Below are 11,580 nucleotides of genomic sequence, written 5' to 3'. Positions count from 1 at the left end.
AATTCCACTTCAAGGAATTATTTGATCTAAGACAATCAGACATTTAACATCTCAGGTACGAGAATGCCCATTGTAGACTCGTTTATAATTGTCAAAAATTACGTAAATTATGGTATACTACAAGATAAAACATTTTTCGCATCTCAAAACTTGTTTTAGATTATTTAATGACACAAAAAATAGCTATATTGGCATGGAAAATCATTCATCATTAAGTGAAAAACATATCCCTTTCAGTTCAAGACGATAGCTTAAAGAAAATTATGTACCTCCCCTCACTCTACAAAAACAAGCAACCGACTATTGGAATATAAGTATTCGTAAGCACGAAAGAGAAGAAATTAATACAATTGCTAAATAGGGGAAGGAAAATATTAGCGAAACAAGAGTTTATGAGTTTCCGAAAGATCAAAGATGCTATGGCCAAGGTGACATACATCAGAGAGGATGCAGCTCGGGACGAGGAGGGGAGAAAGCAGCAGGGGAGACAGCACTGTTTTCACAGAGCTCCTCGGGTCCACAGGGATGTAGTCAGAACACGAGACAGAACTCAACGCAAGACAGTTGTTTGAAGAGCAATCTGTCCAACGGCTGTTGAGTCAGAGCCTCCTTTCCGGCCTCCACATGTATGAATGTGTTTGAGGAAGATGTCCATGGCACGAAGCTGGAAAAACACCTTTCGAAGGAATGAAACTGTTAACCTAAGAGGGGCAGCGGCCTCCAGAGGTTGCTGGCTTGTTTATCTGCGCCAAAAGCCTGCCAGTCCCCACGCCACACCCACGAGCTGGGAGCCTGAGTCAGCCTTCTCCTGCAGGGAAGAGGCCACTATCAAAGGAAATGTCAGTGAGTCACAGGTAATAATCGACTTCTTTTTATTCATAAACATGATTGGATGACTGAATATCAGCAGACATTTGTTTTGTTTTAAGGAAAAAAAAAACAGCTGTGGCAAAGACAATGCTATAAATTTATGAAACCGTTTTATTTTCCTCTTGGGAGTACAAGAAAATTGCATTTCCCAGTACCCTTGCATCGAGATGGGGCCAGATGACTTGGTCTAAAATGTGGGCAGAAACATATGATCCCCATCCAGGCTTGGCCCCAAACACCAAGTCTCCAACAATGTGATCTTCCTATTTCTCACCTTTTGTGGCAACAGTGAGAAGCCTCGGATAGTCGCATCCTGGATCTCTGTGTCATCTCTTCTAGGACAGCTGCCCAGGTGAGCTTTCCAAACAGAAAGATGCCCATTGGCCTTTCTGTAAAAAGCAAACAAAATGAAATGACTTCTCTTGGGTTATGCCGCTAAGAACGGGGGCGGGGAGGTTATAATAGGTATCATTAATTAATTACTCTTCCTTATGTAGTAGCATAAGGAAGAGATCAAGGTCATAAAACAGGAAGAGATCAAGGTCATAAAACAAGGTCAAAAGGAAGAGATCAAGGTCATAAAACAGAATATTGACTCCAGAGAAAACAGGGATAATGCAGGAAAGAGACGAGGACATCGATTCAATTCTAAGTCTCTTTTTTTATTCTTCAGAAAAGTTTGAGGTTGTATTTATTGTGTCCGTTGATGAAGGAAAGGATAAAGTGAAAACAATTTTTTTTTAAAAAAAAAAAGCAAAGAATAAGAGAGAGGTCATGGAAATTAAAAATCATTGCTAAAATGAAAATTTCAGGAGAAAAGCTGAAAAAATATAGATTCCGAACACACGCACACACACGAATCGAACCCATGAGGGGGGAAGTTAAGCAATAATGGGTGAATATTTTGACGCGTTTTTATAAGGTGGTCACTACACTAACATAAGGGAATGATCCCCATGATCAAAGGGAAATTTGGTGGCTGTCGCATGTGCTGGTGAGCAGGACTCTGCCTGGAAGCCTGAGTATTCCCTGGGGTGCCTCTGAGTGAGTCTTCCTCTGTCCAACACCCCTTGATAATAAAAACAGCAGCAACCCAGGGAAGCCAGCACCCCACAGACTCAGACCCTCTGGGAATAGTGGTGTCCTCCGTCCTATCCCACAGCAATGTTAGCATGCCGAGGTGCTGGTAGAGGGTAAGTGGCGTGGGAGGTGGAAGAAGGTCGTAGTGACTATTAATCGAGTCCTCATGACCAGCTACAGAAGTGAGGACAGAGGCAGCCATGCTTTGTGTTATATAATGCTGATTTTTCCCCCCTTCCCTGAAACATACTCATAACGGGGGGAGCCCTGAGAGAGTACCTAATATTTTAGGTTTCTCAAGTCACCGTTCAATATCCCCTTTCTCTGACCTTTTGACTCCTGTGTCCGTGTGAACAATCTCTGTTTAATCCACGCCCCAGCAGAGTGTATGAGTTAGGGTCACATGAGCGGCTGTAACCCGAAGCTTCATAATGGCATAACCACGGTAGAAGTCTATTTCTTGCTCGCGTAAGGTCTTACGTGGGTGTTCCTGGTTGATGAGAATCACCTCTCCAGGAAGTAAATCAGAGACTGAGGAGCTGTTGCTATTTTGCCATCTGCCTTTTTAAAAATGTAACTTCCAAGATCCTTCTAGTTATTCATATCAAGTCAGTAAGGACATAAAGCACACCTGTTCTGTTTATTAGGCTGTGGCCTTGACCAGCCAGTGACACCCAGGTTATCTCTGGCACCACCCCACCCCATCCCCACACCCCACCCCCATTCTCTCCCTTTCAGCTTTATTGTCTTTTCTATTTCCCCAGACCCTCCTCCTTCAATCTCAGATTCCATACGAAAATCTTCCAGAGGCCCTCCAGACAAAGTTATGTGGTGGTTTTTTACATTTTAGGGGAAAAGAAGAGGTGCTAAGAGATGATGACCATCATATAAAGGTAACTTCTCATTGCACCCTTTCCTCAAAGATGCATGTCTTTCTGTACCGACACGTTCCCTAGGAATCTTGTTAGTTTACTTTAGTAAATTAGAAATATCCCGAGTAAGACAAAAATCACCGTTAGTGGATTTTCCCAGGGAAGCAAACATGACGATTTTGACCCATAGAGTGTAACATTTATGGCCGTAATACACCCTCCTTTTTCTGGCAAAATAGGAGCCTCAGGGAGCCAGCCTCGAGGCCACCACCAAAGCCTCTGTCATTTTCACCCATCCCCACCAGAATCACCAATGACATCGACACCCCGGAGACTTGAAGTTGTGTGGCTGACAGCTGCATCTCGTTTGACCAGTATGAACTTTTTGAGAAGAAAAGTATGATTCCCTTTGACTGCTTTTTTCCCCCACTTTGGTATCCTGAAATTTCCATCTCATTACTATTTAAAAAATAGTTAAACCCCTACACATTCAACCCTTTATTACATAAAGCAATTCAACCCTCCTCAAGCCCCAATACCCAAATTTACACATGCATCATATACACAGCAAAAATAAAAAGGGGGTCGTTAACCAGCCTGAAGCACTGGACTTAAATGGCAGTTTGGGAACATCTTGCTGTCTGGGCTTGCACATTGCATTTGCCCCAAATATCTTACCGACACATTTCCTCCAAACATAGCAAAATAATGTTCCCCGAGGAAATTTTCAAGCCAGCTGTTAAGAGGAAAAAACCAAAAGCATCCTTTATCATATTATACTAACTTTGACTGCTTGAATCTTGTCTCTCTGCCAACCAGTTTTTAGCAGCTTTTTTTGAAATTACTCAATGGCATTTAGCAGATGGAAAAACTCCGGATCACAGGGAAAGGCACACATCATAATTATACACAAACTTATCAGAGTCCCAACAAAAACAGTCGTAAAGGCCTTAATCATTTATTTACAAAGACCTAAAATTATTTCCATTTGAAAAAACAGACTAAGTGATGTAACCGGTGAATACTAACAAAGCAGATTAAGTAGGAAAAGACATATGAAAAGACTTCAATATAATCAAACTACAGAAATGCTCCCATTTTAAATAGCATTAAATCCAGCATCCTCACCACCACTATCACTACTACGGGGAAAGGTGTTCAGAAGGAGAATTGCTGGATAAAAATGTTCATGGAATGAAATTTTGTCAATATTCTTCTGGGTATTCGAACTCTAAAGCATTCATCGAAGGAACCATTCTAAAATCTTCAGCTTCCTAGTCCAATGAGAAAAGGAAAAGAAAAATAGTAGCAAATCTCACTCTTTTTATCTTGTTCACCCTTTGAACTATTCGCGATTACATGAAAAGTTACTGCAAATTATCAGGTAGAAAAGTCCATAATTCTAACCCACGCTAGTTTATTTGCAGCCCATGACAAGACATGCAGAGTCTCACAGGCAACCTTGTTTACTTATCGTGATTGTCAGTCTACAGCATGAATTCCCTAAAATCAAAATGCTTTGCTGTGCCTCTTTCTAAGCAGTTACCTCCCTCATTCCTACAAATTCAAATTAAAGAAAATAATGGCTCTTGGAGACCATTTGAAGTAATTACCCCTTCTACAATCTATAATTGGATCATGGATAATTATGTGATGTAACAATAGAATAATTAGACTTGTTTGTCTATCTCTGTGTCTCTGTGTGTGTGTGTGTGGCCTAGTCATGCCACATTTGCTAAATTATATATTTTTAAATGATCTATTAAAATTAGTCAACTCTATAAATGGCATGGCTAGGAAAGATTTAGAAAATTGCAATGTGTGTGGAACTCAAGATTGTATTTTATTTTTCTTAATACTGGAAAGGTTAATTGAATAAAAATTTTTATACCAAATTATTTCCATGAGCTAGACACTGTTGGAAGATGTGTAAGCAAACTTGACATGGAAATCATTACGGAGCACACAGTCCTGTGAGAAAGAGTAAGCTGCTCAAAAACCACACAAATAAAGTATATTTACCAACTAGGATAAAAACGAGGAAGAAAAAGCAGTCTTCTGTGAGTGAGTATGATTTCAGAAGCTTTCCCTGAAATGGCAACCTGGGACCTGAGATTTTTTTTCATTTTGGTAAAATATACATAATTTAATATTTATCATTTTAACCACAATTTAGTGGTATTAAATATGTTCACAGTGCTGCCAACCACTATCTATACCCCAAACATTTCATCTTCTCCTCAAAAACTCTGTTTCTATTAAACAGTAACCTCCCTCCCTCCCAGCCCCTGGGAGCTTCATTTAGATTTGCTGTTCTATGAATTTGCCTATTCTAAGAACCTCATAAAACTGATATTATACATTATTTATCCTTCTACGTCTGGCTTATTTCACTAAGCCTACAGTTTTCAAGTTCCATCCATGTCGTATTATATATCAAAATTTCATTCCTTTTCCTGGTTGAATAATATACCACATTCGTTTATTCATTCACCTGTTGATGGACACTTGGGCTGTCCCCACCTTTTGGTTATTGTGACTAATGCTGTTATGAACGTGGGTGTACAAATATCTGTTCTAGTCCCTGCTTTCAACTCTTCTGGCGATATGTACTTAGAAGTGAGATTGCTGGGTCATGTGGTAATTTTATGTTTAGCTTTTTAGAAAACTATCAAACTGTTTTCCACAGCTGCTGCACCATTTTGCATTGCTGCCAAGAATACATGGGAATTTCCACTTCTCCACATCCTCACTGACATTTGTTATTTTCCGTTTTTAAATTGTAGCCATCCTAGTGAGTGTGAAGTGGTATCTCACTATGGTTTTGTCTTGTATTTCCCTCATGACAAGTGATGTTGACCATTTTTTCATGTGTTTGGTGGACATTTGTATATCTTCTTTGGAGAAATGTCTAGTCAAGTCCTTTGCTCATTTTTACATTGAATCTTTTGATTTTTGTTTTTGAGTTTTAGGAGGTTTTTTTTTAAAAAAAAAAAGTGTATTCTGGATATTAACCAATTATCAGATATATAATTTGCAAAGAATTTCTCTTATTCTGTGGGTTTTCTTTTTGGTTTCTTCATAGCATCTTTTGATATAGAAAAATTCTTAATTTTGATTAAGTCCAATTTATCTATTTTTTGGGGGGGAGGGGTGCCTGTGCTTTCAGTCATGTGTCCATGAAATCATTGCCAAATCCAATGTCATGAAGATTTTCTTCAATGTTTTCTTTTAAGAATAAGATTAGGTCTTTGACCCATTTTGAGTTCATTTTTTTTGTGTATAGTGCAAAGTAAGGATACATCTTCATTCTTTTACATGTAGATATCCAGGTTGGTTTGGGTTTTTTTTAGTATCATTTTTTGAAAAGACTGTCCTTTTCCCTTTCAATAGTCTAGGAGCATTTGTCAAAAATCAATTGACCATACATGTGAGGGTTTATTTCTGGGCTGTGACCTGAGAATTTAAGAATGGACAGTAGTTAACTAGATGACAAAAGAGAAAAATCCCTCTAAGTGGAAAGATGAATTTGAGTCGCAATAAGTATTGACTTCCTTTTCGAGGAATGTAACAGTAACATCTCATTCTTCTATTTCTTTTACACACGCTGCATTAAATTAACCTAGTATTTGAAATCTCTTTTGGGGGAGATACTAAGGTATGTACTCTGGGGTCTCCAGCAGAATAATACAGGGCAGCGTTAAATCCATTCTCCTTCATTTTGCAACCAACGTGAGTCATAAATAAGTCGCTTTTTCTTCTAGTATCCAATAGAGAGCAGTAATTCAGAGAAGCACAGCCCACATGGTCAAACATTAATTCTCAAGGATAGCACAGAACAAAATTACAAGGAAGAAGAACCTAATTATTGAACAATTAGTGAAGTCCACCTTGTCCATAATCAAATCAGTAATTACACTATTATAAAGAGCAGTGTTAGAAAATCTCCTTCTAGGCCATTAAAAGATTTGCGAGAAGGAAAAAAAGGGGGAATTGGTGTTGTCAGAAGGGATTTAATGAAAGTTAACATGGGAAATTTCTGTAATTTCTACTAGTTTTATTTAACATCTTACGTTATCTGTCAAATGTCTCTGCTTCATTAATCTACTTTGAATGGAATGAACGAATACGATCCAGCTAAGACATTTACTCTATTTTCCAATATGGAAACAAACAATTTCATGTTTTCATTTAGAGCGATTCATATCCCTAAGCCTGTATTTTCGTTGAATTTAAATGTGACGATACCGTGATTTTTTTTAAAGAAATCATCTTCCGACTTTCACAGTGCATCCCCTTGGGTTTACAATAAATAAAAAGCGAGCTCATTTCTAAGTGTCGTCCCTTTTTATGTTATCTGCTTTAGCTGCACAAAGACTCAGATGAAGCTTTGAAAGTATGGCTTCCAGCCTAATCGGGTCTGTAGACTTGCCAACACCGTCCCATTTCTCCTTGGGTTGTAAAGGTGCAGGGAAAGAGAGGGGTAGAGAGGAGGAGGAGGTGGGAACGGGCAGGATGGCAATTTTCTCGTTCCAGTTAGACGTGTGTGTGTTCGCGTGTGTATTTAAACCCCACGTTTACAGATTCAATTTTACACTTGTATATTTCATTTTCACAGTATGATTTTGTACGGTCATTGATGGTCCCATTTTTATTTAAGAAATTCAAGGGCCAAGTGTCCCCCCAATACTGTCTCATTTATATAAACATTTCTAGAAATGCAAAAGACCACAGTGAGTTTGAGTATGTAAAATGTGAGACATTTTATTACGAGCTACATAAAGAAATTTCACAATGTACTTATTCCACTGACTTACCATAGAAATTGTTCTAGCGTGTTATGCTTATTAAGACATTGTACTTGGTTTGACATCTGTCACTTTAATTATGCTCTCTATATTTTAATGCTTTCTTGTTATCTTTTATCTTTTTTGCCTTTAGATGAACTGTATCCATTTGCTTTTATCTTTTATCTCTGATTTATAAGGTTAACGCCCTATTTTAAGGATAATCTTACATGATTATCTTAAAACATTAAAATTCTTTTTACTTAATTATGCCAACAATAACTATTGACTTCCTTTGATGGAAATCAAAAAAGCTAAAACTGATGACATCTTTGTTATTTCCCTTTCATATTTTTCATTATACTAATCTGGAGTTTAAAATCACCTTAAAAAAGAAGACTTTCTTTTTATATTTACATGGAGTATTTTACTTTTGTTCCCATAATTACCTCTAATTACTTAATTTCCCTATTTTTATTGCTTAGTAATTTACAGATTTGTATTTTGTTTTTTATTGTATTTATCCCACAATTTTAGGTAGATTCGGTGATTAGAGCCACTTTTTCTCAATCATAACCTCCCTAATGAAGAATGCAATTGCTTATTCATCTCTTAATTGTTCAGAGAACATTTGTAATGTGTCTTACTGGAAAACAGACTTGAGTGGTTAATGTTCGAAGAATTTGCAGATCTAATAATGACCTTATCTTGCCTTTTTAAAAGAATAAGCCTTTGGCTGGGGATATAATATTTGAGTCTCTATCTCATAGGGAAGTACAAAGCTGCGGGTAACAAAAAAAATCACAATTACAGGCGCTTATTTTTCTCATGTAACAAGAAGTGTATGCGATTGCTGGCTTTGGCTCAGCTGCCAATATGGCCATCACATCTGTGGTAGACAGAATGATGGTCCCCAAAGGCATCTATCTGCATCTTAATTCTTGGAATCTGTTATGTTAGTTTACAAGGTAAAGGGGAATTAAGGTTGCAAATGAACTGACCTTAAGAGGGAGAAATCACCCTGGATTATCTGGGAGGGCCCAATGTAATCACAAGGGGTGGTAGGAGGCAGAAGAAAGGAAGACAGAGAAAGCTATGAGTTAAGGAAAGCAGTGGCCTCTAGAGGTCGCCCTAGGAAAGAAAGGGGTAAAGATTTTTGCTGGAGCCTCCAGAAGGAGCACAGTCCTGCCTACACTTCATTTTTTTGAGCCCAGTTAGATGCATTTTGTACTTTTGACCTCCAGAACTGTAAGATAGTACATTTGTGTTGTTTTCAGCCACTGTTTTTTTTTTTGGGGGGGGGGGGGGCAGGTGGGGGGTATCATCGACAAGAAACCAGTGCAATGTCCAAGGGATGGTTACAAAGCAAGACAAAGGAGATAGGGTCACGTCGGCCAAACCTGTGTCCTTTTTATCAGAAATCCAGAAGTGACCCCAGCAGAATCCTGTTTTCTTCTGGTGAAGTAGCACTAGGTCTGATATTGACTCCTAACTGTAAGAAAGGCTGGCGGGGGGTGGGGGAGCAATTATTTAGCTCCTCGGCCTCAACGTTTGGGGTTGCCAAGTTGAAGAATTGAGAACGGTTTTTCAGAAGCTGATCGAGTGTTTTATCTCTTTCTTCTGAAAACTCTGAAGGTATTATTCATTAATCAGGGCCCCAGAGAAAAAATCTGAATGCATTTTTATTTTAACTCTTGTAAACTCTGTGTTTGTGTAAACTTGCAAGGTACTGACTGAAAAACTTTTACCAGAATATATCTCGGCATTGATTTCTGCGGATCGGTTTTACTTAGAAGATGGTGAAATCTCTAAATTTTTAGACTCACGACTTTTTTAGTTAGTTGAATTATGTAATAAATGTCATGTACATGCTTAATATGGGCCAGATATTAAAATATTTTAAGTTTTGTCTCTTTTTTTTTCCTTTTATGTATTTGATCTGTCTTCTCATTCTAAAATTATTGTCATTTTAAGATTGCAATTCCTTATTGTATTTTTCAGACCTTTTACCTTCTCTGCTATTTAAAAAATAATCTACCCATGTCTGACATCTTGCAAGTTCTTCCCAGGTTCAAGTTATATTTCACTGGTTTATTTTTCCCCGTTTTGTCTTTTTTTTCTTTCTGCATGACTGAGGTTTTATTACAGCGATTGTGCTTTTCTTATTTTTTTCACTCCCTTTCATCCCAACCTTTAAAAATAGTTTCCGAATCTGCTTTTAACTCACTAAGAATATAAAGTGGAACTTTTTCTTTAAACTCTTACATCTTTACTTTGTTGCCATGTTACCTCAGATTTTTTGAAAGATCTCAAATTTTGTTGCTGTTGCTGTTTGCTCATTCTTGATAGTGGCCTGTCCTCTTTAATATTGGTGCTTAAAGGTCTGATGGGATAGATTCTAGAATCCATATGAATGGAGGGGGGTGTGGAGAGATAATCTGAGACAAGGGACTATCTGGCAGCAGAGAACCAGGAAATGCTTCAGCCACATATATAGCTAGAGGCAGACCTTGGAGCAAGGCAGGTCACCTGTCCTGTTTGGGAGAATGGGGATGTGTTCAAATAACACTATCTGGTAACCAGAGCTGGGGGGCATGACTGCATTTGACAGAAGGGCAGACCCTGGGACCACTTGCTCTATGTCGGACATCATTGTGTCACCAGTCTGGATCTAAAGGGAGCAGACACAGCATAGACCAGGGAAGAAGCAGAGTGGTATGGAGCACTTGTCAACCGTGTCCTGCCAAAGTCTTATTAAGATCTAGAATGTTTTCAACTCTTATTGTTTATATGAGTAAGAGGGTTTTCTTATCTATCTGTTTATTTATTTTTTGAGTTGGTGTCACAGTTATTTTAGTGAGAGGAGGCTTCTAGCATTTCCATTCACTCTGACTTCCTAGGACTCATCTTTGAACATTAAAAATATATATTAAAGATGATGGTCTGGGGGGGTGGGGGGTGGGCAGAGTGGATCCAGCAAGGAGGTCCTATGAAAAGCATCATTATTGTAGATTCCAGAAAAAGATGTAGCTAACTGTGATCGTCTCAGCTTATTTGTGGCAGAGGCTGCTGGTTGCCGGTCTAATATTCTTTCTCTTGCTAATGGAACTTCAATTTTACTTGGTGCCACGTGCATTTTGCAGTTCCTTACACAGAGGTCTTTGGCCAATGATATCTAACGAGGCGTCACTGGGTGGAGCTTCCAGAAAGGTTCATTACAGGGTGCTAACTCGGAGGAATCTACGCCCATCTTTTCCTTGACAGAAACTGACAGACATCACAGCTGGCGCTCTGGCGCACATGCTGAGGGCCTGAGGACAAGGCCTCATCCTAAAGAAGGAGGGGCAGAACCCCAAGTCTTGTTGACCTGGGACTTTGATTGCATTCCTGGGTGGCTCAGCTTGTTTAAAACACTGCTGCACAATGTCTCTGTTACATGCAACTGGCATCGATCTCTTAACGGATAACACGTCCTGTTACGAGAGTAGAGCCCTCCACTTTCTCTCTGTGCGATAATACTTTCAAATGTCTTTTTCTTATTGCGTGGTTAAAGCCATGTCAAAGTAGACACTCTCATGGGTCAAGTCGGAAGATCGCTCACGTTCAGTGAGCATCAAAAAATAACAATCGCCGTTGGTCTACAAATCAGTTGCAAACTAGGTTTGTCCTCAAAACAAACCTGTACTGTAGGGGAACCCTAGAACACTCTAGAAGTTTAAAAAAAAAAAAAGTTTCAGTTGTCTAAATGGGCATTTGACGCTTTTATTGGACAAACTATCTGGAGATCAGACTCCAGCTTTGGGTAAGACGGCACTTGAGGCCACGGGGTCTCCAGACAGCGCAGGGAAGGGCCCGGGCTCCCGTGAGGTTGTGCATCTGTTGCTATAATTAATATTTGAGAAGAAGAGATCGGGGGCTGAGCAGATTCCTTTGTGTGTGTGTGTGTGTGTCGTTGGTTTTTTTTGTTTTTT

At 38.9% G+C, this 11,580-nt stretch overlaps 1 long non-coding RNA gene across 1 annotated transcript in view; it reads right to left on the bottom strand.

Moving 5' to 3' along the window:
• Nucleotides 1-11,580, bottom strand: part of LOC120600961 (uncharacterized) — a 14,523-nt gene continuing 2,943 nt past the window's right edge. Inside the window, exons 2-3 of the long non-coding RNA XR_005652320.1 lie at nt 1,145-1,259; nt 1-676 (exon numbers count right to left, since the gene is read on the bottom strand). This is a non-coding gene — a long non-coding RNA (uncharacterized LOC120600961). The remainder of the gene's footprint in view (nt 677-1,144; nt 1,260-11,580) is intronic.

The sequence above is a fragment of the Pteropus medius genome, unplaced genomic scaffold (genome assembly GCF_902729225.1).
Source record: "Pteropus medius unplaced genomic scaffold, Ma_sr-lr_union100, whole genome shotgun sequence".
Lineage (NCBI taxonomy): Eukaryota > Metazoa > Chordata > Mammalia > Chiroptera > Pteropodidae > Pteropus > Pteropus medius.
Note: the sequence above shows the minus strand (reverse complement) of the source record. Positions and strands in the feature narration are given on the sequence as shown.